Below are 21,985 nucleotides of genomic sequence, written 5' to 3'. Positions count from 1 at the left end.
TAAAGCACCAAATTACATATCAAAAAACCATCTTATCAACTGTTATCACCAACCACAGTACTTTTTAGTAACATTTTTAAGGGCATGGTCTACAAAAGAGAAGATCTGGATCAAACCTGACACTGCCTTTGACAAGCATTATCAACTCTAAAGTTGATAAGGACAACATTACCCATCGCTGTCATACTCCCTGGATCAGTACGGCTAGTTTGACCTCAGGGGGCATTAGAGAGGATGAAAAATGGAAGAGATGAAAAGTATCTGGTGAACAAATATGCACTGAAAAGGTAAGAGGAATGGCAACAGACACTATAGACGTCCAGTCTTGTATTACTAAACTCAATCACTACCAATCTAAGCAAACTGACTAGCATAGAACGTTAATTTATAGACACATGGCCAGGATCGGTTGAATCTGATTCCTGGTCTTTCACAGGATGTCATCATAGAACAACACCCGGCTAAGAGCACTATAAGCAACTTTTTAGGGATACCACATATAAAATGTCCCACCTATCTGACAGATATCACTGAAATAGCTGTCCTGAGAAATCAAATATCTCTCTGTGACACCCCTAGGCACTATTTTTTTTTTTAAAGTCAGCGATGCTGTGGAGGAAGCTAGCTAGGCAGCTGAAACAGTCTCCTAAGAGCAGGGTTGTGCACCATTTACAACTGTATTGGGAGTATGTGAAATAAAATGAACTGAAATTAAAAAGAAGACAAAGACATATTTTTGTAATTGGAAATTGCCCAGACAAACTTTGAATGTTGGCATGAAAAAGCCTCATTTGAAAGCTTTCTGAAAAAAATGAAAAAACCTTGACATTTGAAGGTTTATAGGCCCTACAGTAACAGACAGACAGACAGACAGACAGACAGACATATAGATAGATAGATAGATAGATATAGACAGACAGACAGACATATAGATAGATAGATATAGACAGACAGACAGATGGATAGATAGATAGGATAGATACTGCTCTTATCAACAGTTAAGTAGTTTATATCACCCTCAAATTTTGAGCGAGAGACGCATACAGCGGTGCAGCCTGGGAATCTGGCATTTGAGTGACAGCAATGAGGCTTTTATTAGTTTAAATTCACGTATTCACAGATTCTGTTGCTATGCCACTCACGAACAACCACACATTGCACACTTATTATTGGGCCTGCTTTTAGCCATTTATCCACTGTTCCTTTTTCTTCTGCCAACTTTCAATTGGATAAAATAGGAACAGCTCACGGAGAGATTTTGACATTTATGAATTATAGCCTCAGGCACATCGTTATGATGTAATATTTCTCTCAAAGGCAGCGATTTTATGGAGGGGAAAGTAGCTGAGGAGAGGTGGCGGCTGCAAGTAGAATGGTTTACTTCAGACTGACACTTCTGTGAGGGGAAAAGAGAGAGAGAGAGTCTGGATGATACAGAGAGAGAGAGAGAGAGAGAGAGAGAGAGAGAGAGATGGGTGTGCAAGGGAGGGAAAGAAAGCATGAAAAAAAACTTTTAAGTAGTATCCTTAGGCGAGGAACAGTGTTAAGTGTTCCCTTAGATTTCAAAGTGGGAATGAATGGTTGATTCTCTTTGAAAACGGAGTTGCCATGGCAACTGAGCCTTTATTTCATATTTGCTGGCACAGGTACCTAAACAGCAGACGTGAGGAAGATGAGGTATTCAGACCACAGAGGAGTTTGCAGACCACTAAAACCCACGGCGCCAGACGAGGTCCAAAGACAAACGGTCTTTCACCGCTTCCCCCCGATCGTCCGTATCTCCCGCTCATCCATTTCTCGTTTCATCTCTGACAACAGATCAATGCTTTCACTTTCATCCAGTATAGGTAAAAGAGCAAGACCTTCAAATAGGTCCTGTGCTCGTTTTGTTTGGGATTTTTTTTCAAGCTTAAAGCACCAAGTGAAGTGTGGTGTGACACGGCAGCCGTGCCCTGAAGCGATGTTCTCACCATACTTTACATCATCGGCTTGCCTTATGAATACACAATATGCAAAATGTACCTGGGCTCCAATGACAGGGGATGTCAGGTGAATACATAATGACAGTAATATGGAGGGGGGAGGGGTGGAGGCAGGAAATACCAGATGTCCATCTTTGCCGTTAGTAAAAGAGGGTTTTGGGTGGGTTTGACAGGCCGGTTTAATGAGGTGAGAGAGAGGATAGGGCGACGAATCGATGTAATCGATAGCAGAATTAACACATTGACATACAGACTGTTTACTTTCAGCCATTTTCTCTGCACAATTAAGCGCCTGAGATCTGCAAGTCAACTATGATTAATCCCGGGGTCACTCCACTGTCTCTCTCTATTTCCACTTAAAGTATCAAGGCCTGTGTTTATAACTCCAATGTGTGTGTATAAGTGGTGTGTAGACACATCTGAGTGCTTCACTTCTACACAAAATGTTTGTGTGCATGCATATAGTTAGGGTTATGCATAATTCAGAATCAAAGAATTGGCTCCCTTCCAATTTATGAGTGTGAATTTGAATTAAATTGTGCTACCAAAATTCAAATTCAGTTCAAATTCAGAAACTGATTTGGAAGTGAAAAGGCATTCTTAATTTAATCCTGAATCATGCACAATCCTTTGTATGGTATCTTTCCTGGTGTTGGGGCTAATTGCAGTTGATGCTGTTTTGGGGTAAATGTCATTTCACATTGAAGCCATTTTTGGCTTGATGCCATTTTGGAGTTGTTGGTGCTGTTTGAGGGCGATGTCAACTGAGGATGATTCTGTTTTTGGGTTGAGGCCATTTGGAGATGGCATTTTGGGGTTGATACCCTTTGAGGATTATGCCTCTTTGGGGTTGATGCCATTTTGGTTGATGTCTTTTTGGAGTTGAAGCTGTCTGAAGCTGTTTATGGTGCTTTGGCTTGATGCCGTTTTGGAGTTTATTCCAATTGAGGTTGATGCCTTCTTGGTAGGGCTGGAAAAATAAATTGATGCATTGTGATTGAAGAAATTATTCTGCATCGATTCTGGGATTTTCCGAATGCATCGCGATTCTCTCTTGAATCGATTCTGAGCTTAGTTTTTAATAGCAGATGGCATTGCATGCTTTAGAACCATCTATATTCTGTTTGCTTCCAATTCTTTACACACACTTGAAACTAAAATAATCATTCATAAAGTTCGAAAAGGTTGAAGTGAATTACAAGGGCTGAGGTGCAATTACATGACTTAGCCGAACGCACAGAGCTCTTCTTTGTGAGCATTTGAGTGCGCGGTTAAAAACTATATTACTATTAAAATAGATTAAAAACTAAGCTCAGAATCGATTCCAGAGAGAATTGCGATGCATTCGGAAAATCTCACAATCGATCCACGAATCGCAAATCGATTTATCATCGCAGCCCTACTTCTTGGAGTTTACGCTGTTTGCAGATCAAGGCTGATGTCGTTTGAATCTGATAACATTTTAGGGTTGATGTCTTTTTGGAAGTGAGGCCTTTTGGAGTCAGTGCTGTTTTGAGGTTGAAGCCAGTTTAAGTAGATGCATTTTTGGGGTTGAGGCCTCCTGCAGTTGATGGCATTTTGGAATTGATGACGTTTTGAGGTTGATATCAGTTGATGTTCATGCCATTTAAGGCTGTTTAAAATTGATGCCAATTGAAGTTGTTGATTGTTGTTTGTTGTTTCAGGGTTGATGGCGATTGCAGTCACCTTTTTTGGGGGGTTGTAGCCATCTGCAGTTAAAAGCATTTTGGGATTGATGCTGCGTAGTTTCACTGCAACATACTGGGATCTGGACAACTCTATTCTCACAGATGGACAGGCCTGATGATGTCTGGTCTGGGAAGTCCTCTAATTTTCTCTCTTCCATCCTTCCTTCTCCCTCTCCATCTCTCCTCCCATCTCATCCAACCATCCAAGTACTCCTTGGCATCCTCTGTCTCATCCCTCTCAGCTTCTTGGCAACATCAGATTAGTTGCTTCCGAAGAGCATTTCCCGTAAATGTAGCCTACTTTACATCCAGGATTAGCTGCCAGTGATTCAATAAAGGGCTTTTTTTTTGGATAACAGTAAATGTTGTTTTGCAGTTTGGTACAGGACAGTATGCGATGGCGTGGGTACACATGCAGTGTTATCAAAAGAGCCAAATTATCCCTAAGGGAAGAGGTTATTATTTCACAACTGTGTGTGTTCACAAATTAGCATAACAAAGACTCACCTCTGCCATTTTGGCAAGCTCGGTCCAATCAGCTTTGTTGTAGCTGCACATTATGCTGGATATGACAATCTATGGGGGAGAGAAGAATGAGAAAGTGAGAGAGATTTCAGCATGGACAGAATTCAAGAACAGGTTTTCTTTGTCTCACCTTGTGGCCTTTAACAGAGGCCCGTTTCATTGTGTACAAAAGGTTTCCCCATCAAGGTCCTATTTCAGCACATTATAAAATGTATCTGAAGGCCATTATCTTGTCTTTAAAAGCAGCTGCCGCCTTCTCCTCAACCCTCAAAGTCACAAAATCAATATTTATAATTCACAAGACCAGGACAAATCCACTGTTGCGCCGCCTTTATTAAAACAGTATCAAGCCCCAGAGCAGGGTGTTAGATAAGAGCATTTGCTGGATTAGCCTGCACCGTTTGTTGTTTCTTTTTTCCTTCGGACACACAATAAGCCAGTCATAAAACAGGTTACGGAAGGTCTGCTTCTCAAAAACAACTCCTGGTTTTCAGTAATCACGGACATAAAAAGCTTTTGAAATTGTACCGAGCGTACTATAGCACCAATTCTCCAGAGATGGACTTTCTGCCCACACTTGCGAGCGGAAAGAGTAGCTACCAGGTCAACATTTCAGCGCACTGTGTCCCTCGTCGTGATATTTCTCCAGGAAAAATCTAACCGCGTTAACCGCATATGTGGCCACACTCCATTATGTGCCTAATAGCTGCAGAGATGTGGAGAAAAAACCCTGCAATGAAGGCCAGCCTATCTTGTGTTCCTTGGGCCAACGACGCGATTACATCTAAACTCTTGTCTCATCAGATGTCCATGACTTACACTCGCTGCTGATGAGGTGGAGGTGGGCGGCATGGGGGACGGCGAAGATTGGTGCTAACAACAGGAGAACAGGAGTCCGGGGAGACTCGGAGAAAACTGATTTCATGGGAGGATATTAAACTTGGAGGCTGTGTTGTCCCCCCCGGGACAAATTTCCGCTAGATATAAATCTCTCGGGCATTACGCTTTCCCAAAAGCAGCAGGCAGTTAGGCGCTAAGCTTAGCCCACCTACACGAGAGCAGAAAATATTGCCAAGTTTTAGGGGGCAAATAAAGTTAAGCACTCTGACATTTACCACCTAGATTTACAGTACAACACTGACATATAAGTGATATTTGATACACTCTGAAATAGTGTTTGGTAATATTACCATAAACCTGGTGAGCAACAGCAGGGTTCCTAAAGATTACGAAGAGATCAACGCCACAGGCTTCATTTCGGTTATTATAAGCGACGCCGGTATTCTGTTTTGATTTGGGCTTGACCTTTGCTCGCTTTAACGTCACGTTATTGCAGAACGGCCCTTGAGAAGCTGGAGAGGGATCTAGTTTTAAAGTTTATTAACACCAATCCAGCTTGAGCCCCCCTGCCGGAGCGTCACATTAACCGATGCAGAGGCTGCGGGGTTTGAGGAAGATCGGGGATTACCTGGTTATAAGATCAATAACCTCCCTCCGGGCGAGCGCCTCCGAACCCACCTTACACTCTAACAATGTCTCTCCATGGAGATGAGTCACCTGGAGGCCATATGAGAACATGTGGAGCGATGATTCCTGCCGATTCTCTAACGCAGTACTGTGACCATTTCCTAATAATGGGAAAAAATGGAAGCGCTGATAACGGGCAAACCACAATTTGTCCAGTTCGGAGCCACAACAGCTAGAGCAGCATCCTGATGAGGTTTCTTTTTCAGGAACGGTAAAGAGAGCATTTTAGCACAGCGGGTGTACATGTGAGGGATTACTAGCTATGAATTGCACGAGAACCAAAGCAACCAGAAAGTTCGCCAGCCTGACCTCTCCCTCTCACACTAACAAATTTAATAACAGAAACTATAATCGTGCTAACAACACGCTCATTGTCTTCTAAAGCATTCGTTGGTATGATAATAGGTACTTAAAAGGAACATAAAAACGTGCATTCAATTTTTTGTTTGATGGAAGATTTAAAGACAAAATTTGAAATCAAAATATGAGTGTTTTTATTTTTTGAGTTCAGAAAATTCTGGTGTCTATTTTTGTCTATTCAACAATTTTTTTGAATACGAAAAAAATGCATGAAGTCCAATTTTCACGAGCCTGATCCAAAACTCTTTTTTATATGCTTTGAAATTCAATCAGATGTTTTACCTCAGTTGTGTTGTGACAGGAAGACTTGATTAAAATACTCAATATGCCAGTTTGTTTTTTCTTTTTTACGCTGATATTACCTTCGTATTTGGATACTGCTCTAATGAATGCAGTTTGTTTAATTTTTAAATAAAAAAAAAAAATATAAGAAAAAATTATGCATATATATATATATATATATATATATATATATATATATATATATATATATATATATATATATATATATATATATATATATATATATATATAAATAATTTAAATATCATTATATTATTTTTTTTTAAGAATATAAAGAAGATAAAGACTAAAGAGTATCCGAGTATTTAAATGTGTATATATAGTTAAATACTGTATGTTTAAGATTAAATTAGCATAAGAAGATATTACAATTTGTACAGTCTTTCTTTTCCAGGAAACTAGCAAAAATACCCTACACTCATCGCATACAAATATGTCAGCTCAACTTTCTGTTTTAACAGGAAATACGCTCGTCAAGCAATTTCTTAGGGTGCTACGGCAGCAAAGCATATCTCAGCTCAGTCGGAGCACTTAAAAGAAGCTTCTCTCTTTTTGTCTCTCTTCACCTTGTTTCAGAAAGAAGCGATACATCTCTGCTGCTTTCATCCTCAGTACAAAAGCCGCCCCAGTGAATGCTGGGCATCACTTCCATTAGTGCTGCCCGTGATTGCCGTCAGAATGTCCTGTAGAAATCAATTAATCCTTTGATATTTCTTGAGCACTAAAAGAAACCCAGATGCAAGAATCTTAGAAGTGAACAAATGAGTTGTCATTTTGTAATTTCAGCAAGCATATGCCGCTCCTGCTGTACCGATACAAAGGCTAAATAAAAAAAATATACTTATGGATGGAGCTAGCTCACATCATAAATATTTGGATTTCATTAACAAACATGAGGATCACATTACTATGAATAATAAATGGAACAATGATAAATGAATATTGATATCATATTCAAATTTTATGACTTCAGAGCCAAACCATTGAGGAAAAATGGAAAATAACTAGCTACCACAGAGAGTCCTATGCAGATTTTACCAAGACCTCCTCCCATACATTGTGCGGAAGAGATTACAAATAACAATTTTCGCTTCTCAACATGTTCATGTGCATATCTACATTCATTAATGTAGAAATAAAACAGCAGCTGCTCTGGTTAAAGACTCTAATTCAAGTTGAATGTCCAACTAGCAATGGAGCCATAAAAATCACATCACTAACTAGCAGGGACTGACACATGATGACATTTTGACGGACTCATGCATTCTATTTTTGATGTCTCACGGTAGATAGTGCCGCTGTGAATCTAACTGGTCCATTTTCTCAATACAATGTTCCACAAAGTGCTTGTGTCCAACTTACATTGTCAGGAAAGTTGGCTTTGAGTTCCGTCACACTCTGGCACCAATAGGCAGCCGTCTTCTCGCCGACCAGCTCAATATTCAGGAAGGAGCCCTGCCCGGGACCAAACAGCGGTCTGGAAATGGTTCCACGTACAATACGCGGAGACACATTGGTGACCAAATCCTGCATGAAGGAAAAAAAAAAGAGATTTGGATTTAAGCAGTTACCTTTCAGATCAAAGACTCCTTCAGAGGTACGTGACCTCGCGGCACCTCCATTAGCGACTAATAATTAGCGTACTAGGGGAAAAGACCTACACCTACAAATTCCCCTCGCTCCGACTATCCCAACAGACTCCACTGCTATAAAATATGCTCCGCGGCTATAATTTCCGTGTAGAACAACATAAAGAAGACAATTACGGCCATATTCTACAGAAATTCATGACACAAATTCAATAGCGTTATTTCTCCTTTCCTCTCCCAGGGGGCTTTGAAGTGGAGCTAAATTCATATTTAATCATACACGTTTGAAATTGTGCCGTGCAGTAGGGAAAATGAAGTCTACTTGAACCACAAAAAAAGGGTTTTTACATTACAAAATAAAGTCATTCATCCATCAGTTCGCACTAATATCTTCCCTTCCTCACACTTTTCCAAACTACATTTTATACATGTAGCAGAGGCTTGTCTTTTCTCAAAAGTCCCAGCATGCCCACAAGCCTTGATAAATGTTCTCTGCACTACATTAAGCTGGAGTTGAAAATTCATCTCTTGGTATTAGAGTCCCAAAGGATTCCCTGCCAAACTGCTATAATATTCATCACTGATTGGATGTATAGAGAACAGGTCATCCTGGCCGGACAGTAATCAGTCCACGCGGTAAATTAGAGGCCAAGCTAATGAAGCTGGCAGAGTTTTGAGGATCGTGGCATCTTGTGAACCGCTATTGGCTAATGACTTTGGCCCTCGATATGAGGTTCAACCAAGCCAATGAATTGATGCTCTCACCGATGTAGATGCATCTTCTGGGGATTGAGCCAAGAAATCTGTTGTGTCTCATTTCAAACCTGTGTAAATGACAAACTGAGATTATATTTACAGGTTTTTTTGGCGGCGATAGTGAAGATGAATCCGTTTTTGGTTCCCCAAAGAAAGTTTCAGTCAGCAGTTCTTGTGAAGAACATAAAAAAATTTAAACTTTTTCCACTATAGAGAACCTTTTATTCAGTGAAAATATTCTTTCCTACAAATAAAGGTTCTTTATTGGCATTGATGGTCCCATGAAGAACATCTAACCTCCATAGAACATTTCCATTCCACAAAATGTTCTTTGGATTATAAAAATGTCTTAGAAAAATGGTTATTTTAGTAACAGTTCACTGAAAAGTTCTTTGAGGAACCTAAATTGTGTCTTCTATTGAATCACAGTGATAACACCCTTTTAGAACCTTTATTTTTAAAAGTGTTCCATGGATGAAAACCATACACTTTAAAATAAAGGTTCTTTCATTGGCATGCTTGGTCTCATGAAGAACCTTTATTTTTAAGTGTATGGTTTCTAAGAGTTAATGATATTCTGGTCTCAGGACCCTGTCTAATGTAGAAAAGTAATAGCGCACCTTCTCCACAAGCCGCATGATTTGAGGTATCATTCATGTCTGTAGCACAAACGGTGTGTGGGACCAGATATGCACTGAACGTTTAATACTGAAGGTTAGGGGTTTGTTCTAATCCTTTGCAAGCATCATTAATTAAAGACAAAGAGGGACTTGTTTTAATCCAATGTGTCTAAGACCGCGGCGCTAAGAGGCTAAATGGTTAAGAAATTACATTTCGTGTTTCGTCGTCTTGTCTTGCTGTGAAAATTGAACCGATAAACTCAACAGAACAAACAAAAGGGAGTGACAGCTTAATCCTTTGAACTCTGATAAACCATCCATCATAATTTAACAGTGTGAGAGGACGATCTGCATATCCTAATTAGAACCTACGCCTTTACAGAACAATTACAATAATGGCAAGCAAACTTCATTTTACAACATTTGAGCACTTTTCAAGCCACGGAGACAAGAAACTGAAAATGTTTCAATTTTTCATTGAAAATGTGATCTAATTAGCATAAATTTGATTTAGCAGTGGGGCTCCAAATGTGTGGTTTGTTTTTGTATTATTCATTACACATTTTTAGTTCATTTTAATTAATTGTTACATAAGTTTATTTATTTCTCGTGCTTGCAAGTGATTAAATCGGTTTTTGTTATTGCCCATACTCATTCTTAGGTATTTTAACAAACTTCCAACTTTAAGTATTAAACATGCAGCTTGTGCTGTGGACATTATATGACACCTCAAATCATGCAGCATGTTGAGAAAAGGTGTGAACAAACTTCAGATTTTTTGGCAGACAATAAAACAGAAAAAAAAACTAAACAAAACAGAAAAAAATCCCACATATGACATGAGCCATAGAGATGAAAATATTATAGAGGCCATGAAAAGCAAAGCTCTATAGTTCACTAGAAATGCACTAAAAACACTTGTAAGCCACGACACTACACACGACACTCCAGCTTCATGACAGTGAGTGTACCTAAAAATAAAAAAATTTAATAAATTTTATTACTTCAACCAATAAATAAATGAATAATGAATAAATAAATAAATAAAAATGATCGTTTTATCATTTTCACTATAATTTACATTTCTATACTACCACTACTAATAATAATTTATGGTTTAGAAGTACGCATACAGATGACTTCAAAGCTAACATGCATACATGGTCTAAAAGCCACACAACTTAAAATTTCTGATTTCAGTTCATCATTGATAAGATGAGTTTCGGTTCGGACCACAGATCAACAGTTCCAATCTGCTAGCAGATATTTTCTTCCAGTACATTCAAACATTCAAGTGTGTAGTTCTGCGATTCAGTGTGTGAGTTCTGTCTGACGAGTGACATTTTCATACATGGCTTGTGGTTGAAGATGAAGACGTTACCTCTTCTTTAATGAAAGTGTTGCGGCCCTCCAGGTGAAGACTCTGTTGGGAATTCAGACAACCATCCCATGAGCTCCAGGCCAATCTGTAAGTCTATATTTAATGAAGCCATGACCAGGGAACATTTGGCTGCTGGCGCTTTGGATTATCAGGTGAGGGTGGAACAAGACGCTTAATATTAAGCAACTAGAAACCATGAAAATTACCCAAAGACAGAGGTCTGGCATGCTGAAACAGGTGCAACACACAGAGACGGAAGATAAGACACGCACGCATACACACGCTCGCTTTCCCATTCTCTCCTTCCCAGCATGCATCTCAATGCAAATTGGATTCCCAAAGATGAGCGCCGATGGACATAAGACGTAAATTCATTCCTCTACACAGACCGTAGTGTTAATATGCATGACTGCCACCAGCCAGCAGAAGACGGGATAAAACCTGCCCGGGATGGACATGTAGTATAGGGTTCTGTTTCAACCTACAGTGGGGTCCAAATGTCTGAGAACACATTATAAATCTAGGATTTCTTCTCTTTTTTTCCAGATGTTCTGAACAAAATTGAAATGACAAAAACTAAGGAATAAATATTTCTCGAATTAGAATTCTACAAGTTAGTCTTTTACATGCAATTACAGTGAATGAATGGAGACTGTGGCTTTCAAGCTCCAAAAAGGACTGAAAATTATCATAAAAATGTATCATTCACACCTGTTTTGTAATCTGGATCAATATATTGATAAGATCTGAATTAAAAGAACCAAATCCGTTCAATATAGTGCAGGAATCATTCAGACTATTTTTTTGGATTGGATCATCTGATACACTGCAAAAGATCTCACCCAAAAGAATCAAATCTGTCAAATTAGTGCACAAATCATTCAGAGTGGTCAATAATTCAAAATATCTGACTCAAAAGAATCAAATCAGCTTGATTAGCAAACATATCAACTGTTTTCTTAACTGGATCAAATGATTCATTGAAAATATCTGACTCAAAAGAAACCATTCAGTCCAATTATAAACAATTAATTTGGACTGGTTTTGTTAACTGGATCAAATGATTCATTCAAGAAATCTGACCTGAAAGAAACAAAAAAGTCCAATTAGTGAACAAATAATTCAGAGAGTTTTCTTAACTGGATCAACCGACTCATTGACAAGATCTGACTCCAAAATCTGAATCAGTGTGATTAGTAAGCATGCAACTCAGACCGGTTTTGTTAATTTGATCAACCGAATCATTGAAAATCGCTGATTTACTGAATCACTTGAATCACTGACTCGAATGGAACAAATTGGTACAATTATTAAACGGATCATTCAGATTGGTTTGTGAACTGGACAAACTGATTCATTGAAAAGATCTGACTCAAAAGAACAACTCTACATTGGTGTGAACCACTTTTATGATACTTTTAAACTGCTTTCATTCACTTTCATTGTAGAGAAGTAGTTGACTATGAAAATGTACAAACATCCACCTTTTTTGTTCTATTGAAGCAAGTCATTCAGGTTTATATGTTAGTCATGAAAAATGCAAATGCAAGCATTTTTAATGGTGCTCTCAGACTTTTGGACCCCACTGTAGGTGGCTGGACCCCCTCTGGCTGCATGCTGGTTTTATAAGGACTCAGTCCACTTGGTGTCCCACTGACCATTCACAGACTGTTACCAGTAGAGGAAGTGCAGGAAGGACCATTTTTCCCCCTTTCCCTACAGAGGCTCAGTCTCGCTCACCATTTCATGTGTGTTTTTGAGCTAACAACGTTTTATCACAGCACAACAGGCCCCTAATCCTCCTGTACAACAAACAGGCTTTCAGAAGCGGACACATGCAAGAACTACTAATCAAAATGCAGCAGACTACGCCATCTCCGCCGCTGTGCTCACACACTCGTGCTAACATCACAACCCGCGTCCACACGCTTTCACATACTAATGAGAATATACTGTACTCTGACCTCACACTGCCACACGAACAGACTGCATACAAGCAATGGAGTCTGGAAGTATGATCATCATATCATAATTCATTACTGCACTGACGTTTACTGCGATCATCTGCATATCTTTGCATGTTTTTCAAACCACCTTTGAAACGCAGCAATGGACGATCTGTTTCTCCTTACATGTTTCATTATCCTGCGGAAGATGTGCGTTGCTGTTTCCCATCTATCTCTTGCTCCCCCCCCCCCTCTAGACAAGCAGGGGAGATCAAGTGCGGAATATACTGCTCAATGGCCGATAATCCCACACATTAAACCACAGGCTTGAACTAATACCATATCAAATGCTTTGCTATTCAGATCCAGCATCCCGCAGTAATTGTCTTATTTTAGAAGATCAAAACTGCAGGGAAAATGCACGTAGTTTCTTACCGTCAGTTTGGATCATAAGAACGAGCAGGCAAGACATTTAATGGTGCAATCGGAAAAAAAAAGTTCAATCAGAGCGAGCGAGGTCAAAGCTTTCCAGCGGTTGCTTTTTCTAAGTGTTTAATACATAAAAGTAAGACAGAATGAAAATAGCATACTGGGAAAGGGGGTGGGGGGGATATGAGACCACTCGGAAAATGCTTCTATTTTGCATTTTTTTCAAATATATATTTTAGATATTTTTGAATTTATAAAATCTTTCATTAGAATTTCTTCTTGAAAGAAATTATTTTATCCAGCAATTATTTAGAGATTTTATGCATTGAATTTATGAAAGCTGACAGTAAATACAAGTTAGATTATGCTGTTCTTTGAACGTTCCATTCATAAAATAATCATAAAAAGTATCACAGTTTACACATCAATTTTGACCAGTTCAACCGTTTGATACATTGATAATAATAAGAAATTGTTCTTGATCAAATCAGCATATTAGAATTGATTTCTGGAGGATCATGTGACACTAAAACCTGGAATATTGACTGATCAAAATTCAGCATCACAGAAATAAATTAAATTTTGCGTATGTACAGTCTCAAGCTGCATGAACTGCAAAAGAAAACTGCAAATTGCATAAAAGCTGATGCTGAATTTGACAAGATTGCTTATTTGAACTCTATGATTAGAATAGGAATAGGACAGAATTACAAGAGATATTTATTTTGTAATCTATTATTAGACTTTGAAACCCAGATTTTCATTGTGGTCCCACTGTATTGTTTCAGTAATAGGAGTCAGATCATTAAGTTTATGTATTTTACATAAAACACCTGTACTAGTTGTGTCTTCCTTTGACACAAAACACAAAGCCTTACTCTAATGCAAATTACACCATCAGTCTTGCTTGTTAAATGCATTATAGCCTCATTTGGGTGAAACGCTCAGCATTCTGCATGGATCGTACCTGCTTTCCAGACAGCCTGCATCACCAGAATTGATCTGCGAGATTAGTCTCCTCTCACTGCATTTGTATAACTATAGTGTGCAAGAACCACACTCATACAAACATAAAGAATAACAATGAACATCACACTGCAAAATGACTACAGAATGAGCATTTTTTTTTTTATGTATAGATGCGTTAAAAACATGATGGATAATTGCTATTCAGCATGAAGAATTAAAAAAGTGATTCTACAGGGGAAGTTAAGAGATTCACATAAACCCTCCCCTCGCTACCCAAAGGAAATATCTATTAAAAATGACTCCAAAACAGAAAAGGTGCATGCTTTTGTGGATGACATTTGCTCTGGTCTTGTTTCTGATTTCTGTGGGGCCCTTATAGTCACTGCAGGATGGAGAGCAGACAAATAAAATAATAAAATCTTGAAGAGCTATAATTACACTGAGTGGCCCCAAGTCGGGGCATTAATCATTATAAACAGCCATGACAGAAAAATCAAACCACGGCTTGTTCGCTTCTCCTGTGTACCCAGGCCAACCGACACAGAGCACCAGAAAAAAAGAGAAAAATATTGTAAGAGAAAGACAGAGCGTGAAGCTGCAGTTCTGGTGTACCAGCCATCATGTTCACCAGGGATAGTAAAAATGAACATTCATATATCATTCTCTCAGCCTCATGTTGTTCCAAACCTGTATGAGTTTCTTCTGTGGAACACAAAAGAAGATTGTGAAAGCTAATGGGGTCCATACAACATTGAAATGACTTTTTTTTTTCTCCAAAATATGCATGTTTGTTCTGTTCCTCAGAAGACAGAATGTAATGCAGGTTTGGAATGACATGAATGAGTAAATGATGATTATTTTTATTTTTGGGTGAACTATCCCTTGAAAATGTGTTGTTCTTGTGCGTAAATGTAAGGAACATGGAATGTTAGACCCTCTTAAAGGGATAATTCACCCCAAAATAGATAAAACTCAAATTTAAGTCACTTTTTAAATATGTATATTTGAGTGACTTTTATAAACACACACACACACACATACATATATATATACACATTTACATATATATATATATATATATATATATATGTGTGTGTGTGTGTGTGTAGAGAGAGAGAGAGAGAGAGAGAAAGAGAGAGAGAGAAAGAGAGATACAGATTGATAAACAGACAGACAGATATTTTATATTAAATTAAATTTTAATAATATTTAATTTCATTTACTGTATTTTTTTAATCAAATAAACGCAGCCTTGGTGAGCATAAGAGACTTCATTCAAAATCATTTTCATTTCATTAGAAATATCATTAGAAAGACATTAGAAAATGTAAAAAATAGCATATAAGTAATTTTATGGAACAAATTTATGGAGCGATTTTATAGACTTTATTTGGTTATAACAGCTCTAGTTACCATCCACTTTCGTTCTATGTAAAAAAGCAGCTTGGACATTCTTCAAATAAACTACTTCTGTGTTCTATGGAAACAACAAGTGACATAACGGTGAGTAAGTTTCATTTTTCGCAAACTATGCCTTTTTAACATCAACTGATCGTCCTGTCATTGAAAGGAAGTCTAGGAATTTCGATTCTAAACTCAAAGGAGCGCATTCAACTACCTCAGCTGTATTTGAAAGTGCATACATGGTTGTTTGGTGTGCGCTTCTGTATGTGTTGAATGTACTCGCATTGATGTCTGCTGAGATTTCGGACAATGATCTCCGCGGCTGCTGTAATCCTCTCTCCACGGCTGTCACTTAAAATCGAAGCAACCTTGAATCCATGACAACGTCCCAGAGACACATCTGCACTCGCAGAACCTTGATAAACCATGTGACAACTTTCTTTCCTTCAGTGAAATGACTCAGAGGCACAATACCACACAACTGCCTTTCATTCCACTAACTCGTGTGAATAGAATTCAGCTCCAGTAAAAAAAATTTATAAAAAAAGCTCTTTAAGTTTCAAGGCCTCATGCTGCTTAAAATAAGACAGGAACAATTATGGAATAGAGGAAAGCATGGCATTCACTGAATCATGGAAAATTAATGTTGGTTTTGTAAAAATTGATTTGAAGCAGTCGATAAACCCACTGACTTCATAGCACATGCTTTTGGACACAATATCTGTCAAAGGAAAAAAAAAAACGACAAATAAATCTAGTGCCTAACTACACATAAAACAGCAAACCAAAAGCTACTATTGGAGAAATGTTGTGTAGGCCGCTGCTGAACATGATTGCAATCCGGAGAAGTGCGTGAGATCAGTTCCCCTGAAAGAGACTTAATAAATTAAAGTCAGAACGGAGGATATTAACCCTGTTTGATAAATGAACAGGGATATTGTCTGTCAGCTTGGTCATTAGTTCTTTTCACCAATTACTTTTCTAGGTGCAAAGGGAAGTCACAAGCACTGGCCCGTGGCTTCCCTCCTTGAACGCCGAATCAACGCAGGCCAACAAACAACTCTGAAATTAGACCACGCAATATATTTGTCACCCTCAGCGATAGGAATAAACATTCACTTGGACATAATTGTTATTGGATTGAGGGTCTCAGCAATGGCTTTGATTCATTATCTTAAACATCTATAGCACTAGGATTATAACCTATGGGAAAGGTTTCCAAACTTTTCTGCAAACAGAACTCATATGAATGGCATTATCTACTTGAAGTACCCTTGAGATTTTAAGAATAAAAAAAAAAAATCATTTATAATAAAATTAAATATTTAATATGAATTAAACAAATAATATAATATAATATAATGAAGTGACTGAGATTAAGAAATTTTAATAACCTTTAAACTATAGACCATGATATACTCATAGATCGATTACAAAACTATACTGGTATTCAAGGGCTGGCTTTAAGATGGTTTAAATCCTACCTGTCCGATCGCTACCGCTTTGTTCATTTAAATGGAGAGTCATCACAATTATCACCAGTAAAGTATGGAGTACCACAAGGATCTGGCCTAGGTCCTCTTCTATTTTCAATATACATGTCGCCTCTTGGTAATATTATTAGAAAATACGGGATTAGTTTTCATTGTTATGATGATGATACTCAACTATATATCTCAACAAGTTCATGCTAGTTCATGCATTCATGACCTCTAGACTGGACTATTGTAATGCACTGCTGGGTGGTTGTCCTGCATCTTCAATAAACAAGCTACAGATAGTCCAAAATGCAGCGGCTAGAGTTCTTACCAGGTCAAGAAAATATGATCATATTACCCCAATTTTAGAGTCTCTGCACTGGCTACCTATTCAGTTCCGTATCATTTACAAAATATTATTACTTGCCTATAAGGCCTTAAATGGTTTAGCTCCTGCGTACCTAACTCGTCTTCTACCACGCTACAATCCAACCCGCAAAACTCTGGACTTTTGGTAGTACCTAGGATAGCAAAGTCCACTAAAGGAGGTAGAGCTTTTTCACATTTGGCTCCCAAACTCTGGAATAGCCTTCCTGATAACGTTCGGGGTTCAGACACACTCTCTCTGTTTAAATCTCGATTAAAGACACATCTCTTTAGCCAAGCATTCACATAATGCATCTTATAATCTTGTACTGCAGTTATATCTGATCAAATGTACATTATTATTATTCTTTAGCTTGGGTTGAACAAATAATTTTTGCTTAGATGGAACAGCAGCTACGCTAATTAGGTCTCTATTTGTTTCTCTCTTTCTGCCACGGGATTAACATCCAGTGGTAACTAGGAATGACAGAAGCTTCAGTCTGGATCCAACCCTTAAACGATCTGAGATGACCGAACACCTGAGAAAAGATAATGCCAACCCCTAAGAGGACTTCGGAGGATGCCAACGCTCAGACAACATACAGAATTACCAAATTTTGCTATAAATTAAACATATTAAGGTTCTGCAATATATAAATATATTGTGGAAACTTAAATTCCTGTAGAGCTGCTTTGCAACGATTTGTATCGTAAAAAGCGCTATACAAATAAACTTGAATTGAATTGAATAATATAAAATAATTAACATTATAGTGTAATGATCAAGGCTCTGGACTCATAACTTGTTTTTCTATAAATATAAAACATTTTCTATAAAAACGTTAATGCCCTAGCAGTAGCAAATAGCTTTGGTTTTATATTTCATTTGATTGCATAAATATTTAATTTTGATTGCAAAGTTCAGATTTACAAGAAATATATTAACTGCTACTATGCAAAAGCAATACTGCTGTAAAAAAATAAAAATAAAATAAATATATAAAAAAAAAATATTTGTTTAAAAAGTGTTTGCAATCCAAATGTTATTGCACTTTTGTTCATATAGCAGTACTTTTAAATGAAAACAAATATTGAATTTTGTGCATAACCATGATTTTCACGATTAATCGCAGAAAATTATGCGAATAATCACGATTTAAAAATTTAATCGTTGCTCCAGCACTAAATATAATATAATATGCCTTTGATATTTTAAAAAATTGTGATCATTTTTAAAACATTAATTTGTAGAACGAAAAGCACTGTTACTTAGAATTTTAATTAAAAACAAATTCAAAAAATAATAATTTATTATTATAATTTCATTTAAAAAGAAACAATTGTTCTTTTAACATGAAAAACAAATACACTTTATCATATGCTTTAAAGAATCATATAAACATGAAATGCAAATGTTTTCTAGTTCAGTAACTCCTAAATAAACTATTATGTTCAAGGTTGTTCACCACGCATCATATCTTTAATAAAACGCTTGAAGCAACAACACAAAAATGCTTGGTCACAAAACATGTTTTAAATCCACACGTAAACTCATCAAATCATCAGACAACAGAGATAAAAGAAAGAAAGAAAAAAAACTTTCTAAAACAAAGAGGTCAAATACACCATAAAAATTTCCCTTTTGTTTATGGCCGTTGAATTCATGCACTAACTACAATTTCAATCTCTATTGTATTAAAAAGCAGCAAAAACAAATCCGTAAATGCAACAGACGCTTTTAGAGGCTCATCATCTGACGTCTGCTTTGAGTACTAGATGAAACAACTCAACATTATGCGCACACGACCCAACAAACACATCCTGGGTGCTTAATAAAAGTATATGAAGCAGTTAAAATTGCTGACATAAAAATTTAGTAGGCTGCACTTCAAATAGACCAGAAAGCAGAGCGGCCGGTTCATTGATCATCAGCCGTCACTGACGGAAAAATGAAAACACAGGAAGCAACACTCATCCACCCCAGTGTCATGCTTTATAGGGAGCGAAGCGCCCAAAGACAGGATGAGTTTGATCAAATTAGCAGACTAAAGAGATCTGCGAGGCACAACTTATTTGCCCTTTCAGCCATGCAAAAGGTAGTGAGGGGCGCTTTGATCTCCCAATTAAGCGGGTATATTTATAAATGTAAACATGTAGCTGTAGCTAATGAGCCTGGGCGATTGGACTTTTCTTTTTTTACGTGACGAAGCCCCCGATCGGCACCACCTCAGCTAATTTGCTTGTTAAATAAACACAAATCACTGGACTGTGACTGTTGTTCTACATGTCAGTTCTATCTTGCTATTGTTCTATTGTGTTTTGCTTTTTTTATGGAAACTAAGTTGTAAATAAACTTGCAGTTGATGCTTGCACTATTTCTCGGTTCGTAATTTATTCAAATTAAACTGACGGAACACAAAAGATACGTGTTCAAAACATGATTGTTTACAGTTTTTTTCTTTTCAGTCCTTTTTATTGTTTTTTTGGCCTTCTGGGTCTCTTTTTTGACAGAACGCATTGGTCTATGACTTGCAGGAAGAGATAAATGTGATTCTTTGTCCATTCATTCTATAGATGTGGCAGCTATGCCGAGGTTACGGAAGCCGTGCAGTCTTTGTCTAAAAGTTACGGATTTCACCTTTGACATTTGCTGAACTGATCTGCTGGCAGCATTCACTGCATCTTGGCCGACTTGAAGAAGCAGTGATTGAACAGTGACTGTGTCCCTATCTCCGTCTGTATTGATTAGATGACAAGACAGATTGAGGGAATCGCCTTGTCGTGTATCATGTCTCTTCGTTTCAGGCAGCTCTTATCAGGATAACCCCCAACAAAATACCAGCGACGAGACGGCACAGTTTACACGCAACATGATTCTCGATCTGCACTCGTTCATCGGCTTCCAAAAATATATATATAAATAAAATAAAAAAACATTCACAATTTTAAATGCGATTAAAATGTCAAGATACCTTTTATGGAGGTATAAATTTGTTTAAACATGTTGGTTTAAGATAGTGGGGCTGACTGTGACACTATTGTTTATAATGTTGCTTTGGGAAGAAATCTGAATAGAAAATTGAATTGAAGTATTTAAAGGTTTGAATCTTGATTACAATGTGCCACTTCAAAAATCAAACAAAACAGATGAAAAAAAAAAAAAAAAAGTTTACTGAATTATAAATAATAAATAAATGAATAGTAAAACATTTAATTATACTGTACATTTATAATAAACTGTAACATGGTAAAAATAAAATAGTAAAATGTAATTAAAAAAAAAAAAAAAAAAAAAAAAAAAAAGTTTATTAATTTGTAAAAAATAAAAATGTAAAATAAAATAAAATCAACTGTAAACTAAAAATTTATTGTAAAAATAAATAAAGACTAATTTAAAATAAAATAAAATAAAATCAATTGTAACCAAAAAAAATTAATTGTAAAAAAATTAATAAAAAATAAAAATGAGGAAAACAAACGAATGAATAAATAGATAAAATGGATAAATAAATAAACAAGAAAAAGAAATAAATACATACACACATACATGCATACATAAACGTGTCTGCCTATATAAAATTACATCTATCAGCCTGTACAAATGAACCAAGCAATTAGTCCACTAAATCCTAACTTAAATAGGCACCCAAAAAAATCTAAGACTAATTAATATATATATATATATATATATATATATATATATATATATATATATATATAAAATCATTACAAAAAGTAAATAATGCTGTAATAATAAGAATGGAAACTTTAATGAAAAAAAAACATGTAAATGAATTACAGAATGTCCTAATACATGGTTTGTCAATGCCATGGCCAATGTCACAAGTTTGCTTTGATAGTGATCTAGAATTAGAGCTAATATCTGAAATACATATTTTTGTCTTCACTTTATAACTAAAAATTTGTTACCAAATTGAATTACATATATTTAAAAAAAACTCAGATTTTGGCTCCCACTATAAAACACAAAAGCTGGTGTAAAAGCAGCAGGCCTAGGATTCTGTAAGGTGAGAAAAAGGAGGAGAAACTGGTTTTGAGGAGTCTGGTTGAGTGCAATGCTGTTGGCTGTCACAGCATCGCTGCCGACACGAGGGGGGCCGTGGCTCGGGCCCCTGCACAAATGACAAGTGGCGCTGTTTGCCGCAAACCCCTGATTCTGTCAGTTTTTACTTCTTTCGCCTCGCCGTGTCATGTTAACCGCCAGTCACTGCCAGTGCGCCAATTACACAGCCAGGTTCCCGGGCATGCCACACACTCTCTCACTTTCTCTCTGTTAATAAAAAAAAAAGAGAAAGAGAGAGAGCGACATCCACAAAACTTGCTGTGCAAGCTTACCCTAATTAACCATCAGCTTAATTAGACAATTTACTGTGTAATTAGCAGGCAATTAGTCAACACCTCTCAGATCGTAGTGACTGCTTTGACAGACCCACTTTTGCAATGCTTATTCCGGAGTCGAAAAGCACCTTAGTTGTATTTTCTCATCCCCTCCCCTAATGCGTGCCAACTGCACGGAGGCACAGCGTAATCACGGCTGATGAGACAGGTACGACGAAAGACACATGTTAGTTAAGCGGGAGGTAGGTGCGAGATGGCGACAGTCTGTCCCCCGTCACAACA

General features: G+C 37.3%; 1 pseudogene across 1 annotated transcript in view; it reads right to left on the bottom strand.

The window, feature by feature from the left end:
- The window catches only part of LOC306863142 (dihydropyrimidine dehydrogenase [NADP(+)]-like), a 184,999-nt pseudogene that overhangs the window by 60,190 nt on the left and 102,824 nt on the right, over nt 1-21,985 (bottom strand). The window contains exons 14-15 of the transcript in view: nt 7,769-7,933; nt 4,199-4,267 (exon numbers count right to left, since the gene is read on the bottom strand). The product of the transcript in view is annotated as a dihydropyrimidine dehydrogenase [NADP(+)]-like (transcript). The remainder of the gene's footprint in view (nt 1-4,198; nt 4,268-7,768; nt 7,934-21,985) is intronic.

Source organism: Barbus barbus, assembly GCF_936440315.1.
Source record: "Barbus barbus genome assembly, chromosome: 44".
In the NCBI taxonomy this organism is placed as follows: domain Eukaryota; kingdom Metazoa; phylum Chordata; class Actinopteri; order Cypriniformes; family Cyprinidae; genus Barbus; species Barbus barbus.
The sequence above is the reverse complement of the archived record's forward strand: the minus strand, read 5'-3'. Positions and strand labels throughout refer to the sequence as shown.